Source organism: Carassius carassius, unplaced genomic scaffold (genome assembly GCF_963082965.1).
Source record: "Carassius carassius unplaced genomic scaffold, fCarCar2.1 SCAFFOLD_60, whole genome shotgun sequence".
NCBI lineage: Eukaryota > Metazoa > Chordata > Actinopteri > Cypriniformes > Cyprinidae > Carassius > Carassius carassius.
This window is the reverse complement of record NW_026775084.1, coordinates 635,001-642,500: the sequence shown is the minus strand read 5'-3', so window position 1 is coordinate 642,500 and position 7,500 is coordinate 635,001. Positions and strand designations below refer to the sequence as shown.

The following is a 7,500-nucleotide window of genomic DNA, read 5'->3' as shown; positions in this document are numbered from 1 at the left end:
AAAAAGAGTCAATGCCCAGTCTTAGAAAACCGAAACAGGTTTGGGCCAGGTTAGTACTTTTGGAAATTTTCAGTAATTATGTAATAAATTTGCAAAAAATTTTTTAAATAAATAAAGAGTCAATGCCCAATCTCAGAATCTAAGCAGGTTTGGGCCCAGTTAGTACTTGGATGGGAGACTACCTGGAAATACCGATTATAGTGGCTGATCTTTAAATAGCCCTCTCTTTGCAGCCTCGTTCGCTTACGGCCATACCAGCATGGCTATGCCCGATCTCGTCTGATCTCGGAAGCTAAGCAGGTTTGGGCCTGGTTAGTACTTGGATGGGAGACCGCCTTGGAATACCAGGTGCTGTAAGCTTTTAGGTTTCCTTCTCTACTTATATAATGCACTGGCAGTTATAGTGGCTGATCTTTAAATAGCCCTCTCTTTGCAGCCTCCTTCGCTTACGGCCATACCAGCCTGGCTATGCCCGATCTCGTCTGATCTCGGAAGCTAAGCAGGTTTGGGCCTGGTTAGTACTTGGATGGGAGACCGCCTGGGAATACCAGGTGCTGTAAGCTTTTAGGTTTCCTTCTCTACTTATATAATGCACTGGCGGTTATAGTGGCTGATCTTTAAATAGCCCTCTCTTTGCAGCCCAGTACTTTTGGAATTTTTCAGTAATTATCTAAGAGTTTTGCATAAGTAAAAAAAAAAAAAAAAAAAAAGAGTCAATGCCCAGTCTTAGAAAACCGAAACAGGTTTGGGCCTGGTTAGTACTTTTGAAAATTTTCACTAATTGTCTAATAATCTTGCAAAAAAAAAACAAAAAAAAAGAGTCAATGCCCAGTCTTAGAAAACCGAAACAGGTTTGGGCCAGGTTAGTACTTTTGGAAATTTTCAGTAATTATGTAATAAATTTGCAAAAATTTTTTTAAATAAATAAAGAGTCAATGCCCAATCTCAGAATCTAAGCAGGTTTGGGCCCAGTTAGTACTTGGATGGGAGACTACCTGGAAATACCGATTATAGTGGCTGATCTTTAAATAGCCCTCTCTTTGCAGCCTCGTTCGCTTACGGCCATACCAGCATGGCTATGCCCGATCTCGTCTGATCTCGGAAGCTAAGCAGGTTTGGGCCTGGTTAGTACTTGGATGGGAGACCGCCTGGGAATACCAGGTGCTGTAAGCTTTTAGGTTTCCTTCTCTACTTATATAATGCACTGGCAGTTATAGTGGCTGATCTTTAAATAGCCCTCTCTTTGCAGCCTCCTTCGCTTACGGCCATACCAGCCTGGCTATGCCCGATCTCGTCTGATCTCGGAAGCTAAGCAGGTTTGGGCTTGGTTAGTACTTGGATGGGAGACCGCCTGGGAATACCAGGTGCTGTAAGCTTTTAGGTTTCCTTCTCTACTTATATAATGCACTGGCGGTTATAGTGGCTGATCTTTAAATAGCCCTCTCTTTGCAGCCCAGTACTTTTGGAATTTTTCAGTAATTATCTAAGAGTTTTGCATAAGTAAAAAAAAAAAAAAAAAAAAAGAGTCAATGCCCAGTCTTAGAAAACCGAAACAGGTTTGGGCCTGGTTAGTACTTTTGAAAATTTTCACTAATTGTCTAATAATCTTGCAAAAAAAAAAAAAAAAAAAAGAGTCAATGCCCAGTCTTAGAAAACCGAAACAGGTTTGGGCCAGGTTAGTACTTTTGGAAATTTTCAGTAATTATGTAATAAATTTGCAAAAAAATGTTTAAATAAATAAAGAGTCAATGCCCAATCTCAGAATCTAAGCAGGTTTGGGCCCAGTTAGTACTTGGATGGGAGACTACCTGGAAATACCGATTATAGTGGCTGATCTTTAAATAGCCCTCTCTTTGCAGCCTCGTTCGCTTACGGCCATACCAGCATGGCTATGCCCGATCTCGTCTGATCTCGGAAGCTAAGCAGGTTTGGGCCTGGTTAGTACTTGGATGGGAGACCGCCTTGGAATACCAGGTGCTGTAAGCTTTTAGGTTTCCTTCTCTACTTATATAATTCACTGGCAGTTATAGTGGCTGATCTTTAAATAGCCCTCTCTTTGCAGCCTCCTTCGCTTACGGCCATACCAGCCTGGCTATGCCCGATCTCGTCTGATCTCGGAAGCTAAGCAGGTTTGAGCCTGGTTAGTACTTGGATGGGAGACCGCCTGGGAATACCAGGTGCTGTAAGCTTTTAGGTTTCCTTCTCTACTTATATAATGCACTGGCGGTTATAGTGGCTGATCTTTAAATAGCCCTCTCTTTGCAGCCCAGTACTTTTGGAATTTTTCAGTAATTATCTAAGAGTTTTGCATAAGTAAAAAAAAAAAAAAAAAAAAAGAGTCAATGCCCAGTCTTAGAAAACCGAAACAGGTTTGGGCCTGGTTAGTACTTTTGAAAATTTTCACTAATTGTCTAATAATCTTGCAAAAAAAAAAAAAAAAAAAAGAGTCAATGCCCAGTCTTAGAAAACCGAAACAGGTTTGGGCCAGGTTAGTACTTTTGGAAATTTTCAGTAATTATGTAATAAATTTGCAAAAAAATGTTTAAATAAATAAAGAGTCAATGCCCAATCTCAGAATCTAAGCAGGTTTGGGCCCAGTTAGTACTTGGATGGGAGACTACCTGGAAATACCGATTATAGTGGCTGATCTTTAAATAGCCCTCTCTTTGCAGCCTCGTTCGCTTACGGCCATACCAGCATGGCTATGCCCGATCTCGTCTGATCTCGGAAGCTAAGCAGGTTTGGGCCTGGTTAGTACTTGGATGGGAGACCGCCTTGGAATACCAGGTGCTGTAAGCTTTTAGGTTTCCTTCTCTACTTATATAATTCACTGGCAGTTATAGTGGCTGATCTTTAAATAGCCCTCTCTTTGCAGCCTCCTTCGCTTACGGCCATACCAGCCTGGCTATGCCCGATCTCGTCTGATCTCGGAAGCTAAGCAGGTTTGGGCCTGGTTAGTACTTGGATGGGAGACCGCCTGGGAATACCAGGTGCTGTAAGCTTTTAGGTTTCCTTCTCTACTTATATAATGCACTGGCGGTTATAGTGGCTGATCTTTAAATAGCCCTCTCTTTGCAGCCCAGTACTTTTGGAATTTTTCAGTAATTATCTAAGAGTTTTGCATAAATAAAAAAAAAAAAAAAAAAAAAAAGAGTCAATGCCCAGTCTTAGAAAACCGAAACAGGTTTGGGCCTGTTTAGTAGTTTTGGAACTTTTCACTAATTGTCTAATAATCTAGCAAAAAAAAAAAAAAAAAAAAAAGAGTCAATGCCCAGTCTTAGAAAACCGAAACAGGTTTGGGCCTGTTTAGTAGTTTTGGAACTTTTCATTAATTGTCTAATAATCTAGCAAAAAAAAAAAAAAAAAAAAAGAGTCAATGCCCAGTCTTAGAAAACCGAAACAGGTTTGGGCCTGCTTAGTAGTTTTGGAACTTTTCATTAATTGTCTAATAATCTAGCAAAAAAAAAAAAAAAAAAAAGAGTCAATGCCCAGTCTTAGAAAACCGAAACAGGTTTGGGCCTGGTTAGTACTTTTGAAAATTTTCACTAATTGTCTAATAATCTTGCAAAAAAAAAAAAAAAAAAAAAGAGTCAATGCCCAGTCTTAGAAAACCGAAACAGGTTTGGGCCAGGTTAGTACTTTTGGAAATTTTCAGTAATTATGTAATAAATTTGCAAAAAAATTTTTAAATAAATAAAGAGTCAATGCCCAATCTCAGAATCTAAGCAGGTTTGGGCCCAGTTAGTACTTGGATGGGAGACTGCCTGGAAATACCGATTATAGTGGCTGATCTTTAAATAGCCCTCTCTTTGCAGCCTCGTTCGCTTACGGCCATACCAGCATGGCTATGCCCGATCTCGTCTGATCTCGGAAGCTAAGCAGGTTTGGGCCTGGTTAGTACTTGGATGGGAGACCGCCTGGGAATACCAGGTGCTGTAAGCTTTTAGGTTTCCTTCTCTACTTATATAATGCACTGGCAGTTATAGTGGCTGATCTTTAAATAGCCCTCTCTTTGCAGCCTCCTTCGCTTACGGCCATACCAGCCTGGCTATGCCCGATCTCGTCTGATCTCGGAAGCTAAGCAGGTTTGGGCCTGGTTAGTACTTGGATGGGAGACCGCCTGGGAATACCAGGTGCTGTAAGCTTTTAGGTTTCCTTCTCTACTTATATAATGCACTGGCGGTTATAGTGGCTGATCTTTAAATAGCCCTCTCTTTGCAGCCCAGTACTTTTGGAATTTTTCAGTAATTATCTAAGAGTTTTGCATAAGTAAAAAAAAAAAAAAAAAAAAAGAGTCAATGCCCAGTCTTAGAAAACCGAAACAGGTTTGGGCCTGGTTAGTACTTTTGAAAATTTTCACTAATTGTCTAATAATCTTGCAAAAAAAAAAAAAAAAAAAAGAGTCAATGCCCAGTCTTAGAAAACCGAAACAGGTTTGGGCCAGGTTAGTACTTTTGGAAATTTTCAGTAATTATGTAATAAATTTGCAAAAATTTTTTTAAATAAATAAAGAGTCAATGCCCAATCTCAGAATCTAAGCAGGTTTGGGCCCAGTTAGTACTTGGATGGGAGACTACCTGGAAATACCGATTATAGTGGCTGATCTTTAAATAGCCCTCTCTTTGCAGCCTCGTTCGCTTACGGCCATACCAGCATGGCTATGCCCGATCTCGTCTGATCTCGGAAGCTAAGCAGGTTTGGGCCTGGTTAGTACTTGGATGGGAGACCGCCTTGGAATACCAGGTGCTGTAAGCTTTTAGGTTTCCTTCTCTACTTATATAATGCACTGGCAGTTATAGTGGCTGATCTTTAAATAGCCCTCTCTTTGCAGCCTCCTTCGCTTACGGCCATACCAGCCTGGCTATGCCCGATCTCGTCTGATCTCGGAAGCTAAGCAGGTTTGGGCCTGGTTAGTACTTGGATGGGAGACCGCCTGGGAATACCAGGTGCTGTAAGCTTTTAGGTTTCCTTCTCTACTTATATAATGCACTGGCGGTTATAGTGGCTGATCTTTAAATAGCCCTCTCTTTGCAGCCCAGTACTTTTGGAATTTTTCAGTAATTATCTAAGAGTTTTGCATAAGTAAAAAAAAAAAAAAAAAAAAAGAGTCAATGCCCAGTCTTAGAAAACCGAAACAGGTTTGGGCCTGGTTAGTACTTTTGAAAATTTTCACTAATTGTCTAATAATCTTGCAAAAAAAAAAAAAAAAAAAAGAGTCAATGCCCAGTCTTAGAAAACCGAAACAGGTTTGGGCCAGGTTAGTACTTTTGGAAATTTTCAGTAATTATGTAATAAATTTGCAAAAAAATTTTTAAATAAATAAAGAGTCAATGCCCAATCTCAGAATCTAAGCAGGTTTGGGCCCAGTTAGTACTTGGATGGGAGACTACCTGGAAATACCGATTATAGTGGCTGATCTTTAAATAGCCCTCTCTTTGCAGCCTCGTTCGCTTACGGCCATACCAGCATGGCTATGCCCGATCTCGTCTGATCTCGGAAGCTAAGCAGGTTTGGGCCTGGTTAGTACTTGGATGGGAGACCGCCTTGGAATACCAGGTGCTGTAAGCTTTTAGGTTTCCTTCTCTACTTATATAATTCACTGGCAGTTATAGTGGCTGATCTTTAAATAGCCCTCTCTTTGCAGCCTCCTTCGCTTACGGCCATACCAGCCTGGCTATGCCCGATCTCGTCTGATCTCGGAAGCTAAGCAGGTTTGGGCCTGGTTAGTACTTGGATGGGAGACCGCCTGGGAATACCAGGTGCTGTAAGCTTTTAGGTTTCCTTCTCTACTTATATAATGCACTGGCGGTTATAGTGGCTGATCTTTAAATAGCCCTCTCTTTGCAGCCCAGTACTTTTGGAATTTTTCAGTAATTATCTAAGAGTTTTGCATAAATAAAAAAAAAAAAAAAAAAAAAAAGAGTCAATGCCCAGTCTTAGAAAACCGAAACAGGTTTGGGCCTGTTTAGTAGTTTTGGAACTTTTCACTAATTGTCTAATAATCTAGCAAAAAAAAAAAAAAAAAAAAAAGAGTCAATGCCCAGTCTTAGAAAACCGAAACAGGTTTGGGCCTGTTTAGTAGTTTTGGAACTTTTCATTAATTGTCTAATAATCTAGCAAAAAAAAAAAAAAAAAAAAAGAGTCAATGCCCAGTCTTAGAAAACCGAAACAGGTTTGGGCCTGGTTAGTACTTTTGGAAATTTTCAGTAATTATGTAATAAATTTGCAAAAAAAAAAATTAAATAAATAAAGAGTCAATGCCCAATCTCAGAATCTAAGCAGGTTTGGGCCCAGTTAGTACTTGGATGGGAGACTGCTTGGAAATACCGATTATAGTGGCTGATCTTTAAATAGCCCTCTCTTTGCAGCCTCCTTCGCTTACGGCCATACCAGCCTGGCTATGCCCGATCTCGTCTGATCTCGGAAGCTAAGCAGGTTTGGGCCTGGTTAGTACTTGGATGGGAGACCGCCTGGGAATACCAGGTGCTGTAAGCTTTTAGGTTTCCTTCTCTACTTATATAATGCACTGGCGGTTATAGTGGCTGATCTTTAAATAGCCCTCTCTTTGCAGCCCAGTACTTTTGGAATTTTTCAGTAATTATCTAAGAGTTTTGCATAAATAAAAAAAAAAAAAAAAGAGTCAATGCCCAGTCTTAGAAAACCGAAACAGGTTTGGGCCTGTTTAGTAGTTTTGGAACTTTTCACTAATTGTCTAATAATCTAGCAAAAAAAAAAAAAAAAAAAAAAAAAGAGTCAATGCCCAGTCTTAGAAAACCGAAACAGGTTTGGGCCTGCTTAGTAGTTTTGGAACTTTTCATTAATTGTCTAATAATCTAGCAAAAAAAAAAAAAAAAAAAAGAGTCAATGCCCAGTCTTAGAAAACCGAAACAGGTTTGGGCCTGGTTAGTACTTTTGAAAATTTTCACTAATTGTCTAATAATCTTGCAAAAAAAAAAAAAAAAAAAAAGAGTCAATGCCCAGTCTTAGAAAACCGAAACAGGTTTTGGCCAGGTTAGTACTTTTGGAAATTTTCAGTAATTATGTAATAAATTTGCAAAAAATTTTTTAAATAAATAAAGAGTCAATGCCCAATCTCAGAATCTAAGCAGGTTTGGGCCCAGTTAGTACTTGGATGGGAGACTGCCTGGAAATACCGATTATAGTGGCTGATCTTTAAATAGCCCTCTCTTTGCAGCCTCGTTCGCTTACGGCCATACCAGCATGGCTATGCCCGATCTCGTCTGATCTCGGAAGCTAAGCAGGTTTGGGCCTGGTTAGTACTTGGATGGGAGACCGCCTGGGAATACCAGGTGCTGTAAGCTTTTAGGTTTCCTTCTCTACTTATATAATGCACTGGCAGTTATAGTGGCTGATCTTTAAATAGCCCTCTCTTTGCAGCCTCCTTCGCTTACGGCCATACCAGCCTGGCTATGCCCGATCTCGTCTGATCTCGGAAGCTAAGCAGGTTTGGGCCTGGTTAGTACTTGGATGGGAGACCGC

The 7,500-nt window shown here is 40.2% G+C and overlaps 17 non-coding genes across 17 annotated transcripts in view; all 17 read left to right on the top strand.

The window, feature by feature from the left end:
* The first annotated feature begins 241 nt into the window (after window positions 1-241).
* Window positions 242-360, top strand: LOC132136022 (5S ribosomal RNA). Its single transcript, XR_009430930.1, has one exon. It is a non-coding gene; the product is annotated as a 5S ribosomal RNA (ribosomal RNA).
* An 84-nt stretch (window positions 361-444) lies between these two features.
* Window positions 445-563, top strand: LOC132134847 (5S ribosomal RNA). The gene has a single exon (XR_009429823.1). It is a non-coding gene; the product is annotated as a 5S ribosomal RNA (ribosomal RNA).
* A 491-nt stretch (window positions 564-1,054) lies between these two features.
* Window positions 1,055-1,173, top strand: LOC132135740 (5S ribosomal RNA). The gene has a single exon (XR_009430666.1). It is a non-coding gene; the product is annotated as a 5S ribosomal RNA (ribosomal RNA).
* An 84-nt stretch (window positions 1,174-1,257) lies between these two features.
* On the top strand, window positions 1,258-1,376 carry LOC132135310 (5S ribosomal RNA). The gene has a single exon (XR_009430260.1). It is a non-coding gene; the product is annotated as a 5S ribosomal RNA (ribosomal RNA).
* A 491-nt stretch (window positions 1,377-1,867) lies between these two features.
* On the top strand, window positions 1,868-1,986 carry LOC132136021 (5S ribosomal RNA). The gene has a single exon (XR_009430929.1). It is a non-coding gene; the product is annotated as a 5S ribosomal RNA (ribosomal RNA).
* An 84-nt stretch (window positions 1,987-2,070) lies between these two features.
* On the top strand, window positions 2,071-2,189 carry LOC132135901 (5S ribosomal RNA). The gene has a single exon (XR_009430817.1). It is a non-coding gene; the product is annotated as a 5S ribosomal RNA (ribosomal RNA).
* A 491-nt stretch (window positions 2,190-2,680) lies between these two features.
* LOC132136019 (5S ribosomal RNA) lies at window positions 2,681-2,799 on the top strand. The gene has a single exon (XR_009430927.1). It is a non-coding gene; the product is annotated as a 5S ribosomal RNA (ribosomal RNA).
* Window positions 2,800-2,883: 84 nt separating this feature from the next.
* Window positions 2,884-3,002, top strand: LOC132134846 (5S ribosomal RNA). The gene has a single exon (XR_009429822.1). It is a non-coding gene; the product is annotated as a 5S ribosomal RNA (ribosomal RNA).
* An 821-nt stretch (window positions 3,003-3,823) lies between these two features.
* LOC132135738 (5S ribosomal RNA) lies at window positions 3,824-3,942 on the top strand. The gene has a single exon (XR_009430665.1). It is a non-coding gene; the product is annotated as a 5S ribosomal RNA (ribosomal RNA).
* An 84-nt stretch (window positions 3,943-4,026) lies between these two features.
* LOC132134845 (5S ribosomal RNA) lies at window positions 4,027-4,145 on the top strand. Its single transcript, XR_009429821.1, has one exon. It is a non-coding gene; the product is annotated as a 5S ribosomal RNA (ribosomal RNA).
* Window positions 4,146-4,636: 491 nt separating this feature from the next.
* Window positions 4,637-4,755, top strand: LOC132136018 (5S ribosomal RNA). Its single transcript, XR_009430926.1, has one exon. It is a non-coding gene; the product is annotated as a 5S ribosomal RNA (ribosomal RNA).
* Window positions 4,756-4,839: 84 nt separating this feature from the next.
* On the top strand, window positions 4,840-4,958 carry LOC132134844 (5S ribosomal RNA). Its single transcript, XR_009429820.1, has one exon. It is a non-coding gene; the product is annotated as a 5S ribosomal RNA (ribosomal RNA).
* Window positions 4,959-5,449: 491 nt separating this feature from the next.
* LOC132136017 (5S ribosomal RNA) lies at window positions 5,450-5,568 on the top strand. The gene has a single exon (XR_009430925.1). It is a non-coding gene; the product is annotated as a 5S ribosomal RNA (ribosomal RNA).
* Window positions 5,569-5,652: 84 nt separating this feature from the next.
* LOC132134843 (5S ribosomal RNA) lies at window positions 5,653-5,771 on the top strand. The gene has a single exon (XR_009429819.1). It is a non-coding gene; the product is annotated as a 5S ribosomal RNA (ribosomal RNA).
* Window positions 5,772-6,376: 605 nt separating this feature from the next.
* On the top strand, window positions 6,377-6,495 carry LOC132134842 (5S ribosomal RNA). Its single transcript, XR_009429818.1, has one exon. It is a non-coding gene; the product is annotated as a 5S ribosomal RNA (ribosomal RNA).
* Window positions 6,496-7,203: 708 nt separating this feature from the next.
* On the top strand, window positions 7,204-7,322 carry LOC132135737 (5S ribosomal RNA). Its single transcript, XR_009430664.1, has one exon. It is a non-coding gene; the product is annotated as a 5S ribosomal RNA (ribosomal RNA).
* An 84-nt stretch (window positions 7,323-7,406) lies between these two features.
* The window catches only part of LOC132134841 (5S ribosomal RNA), a 119-nt gene continuing 25 nt past the window's right edge, over window positions 7,407-7,500 (top strand). Inside the window, exon 1 of the ribosomal RNA XR_009429817.1 lies at window positions 7,407-7,500. This exon is cut by the window's right edge and continues 25 nt beyond it. This is a non-coding gene — a ribosomal RNA (5S ribosomal RNA).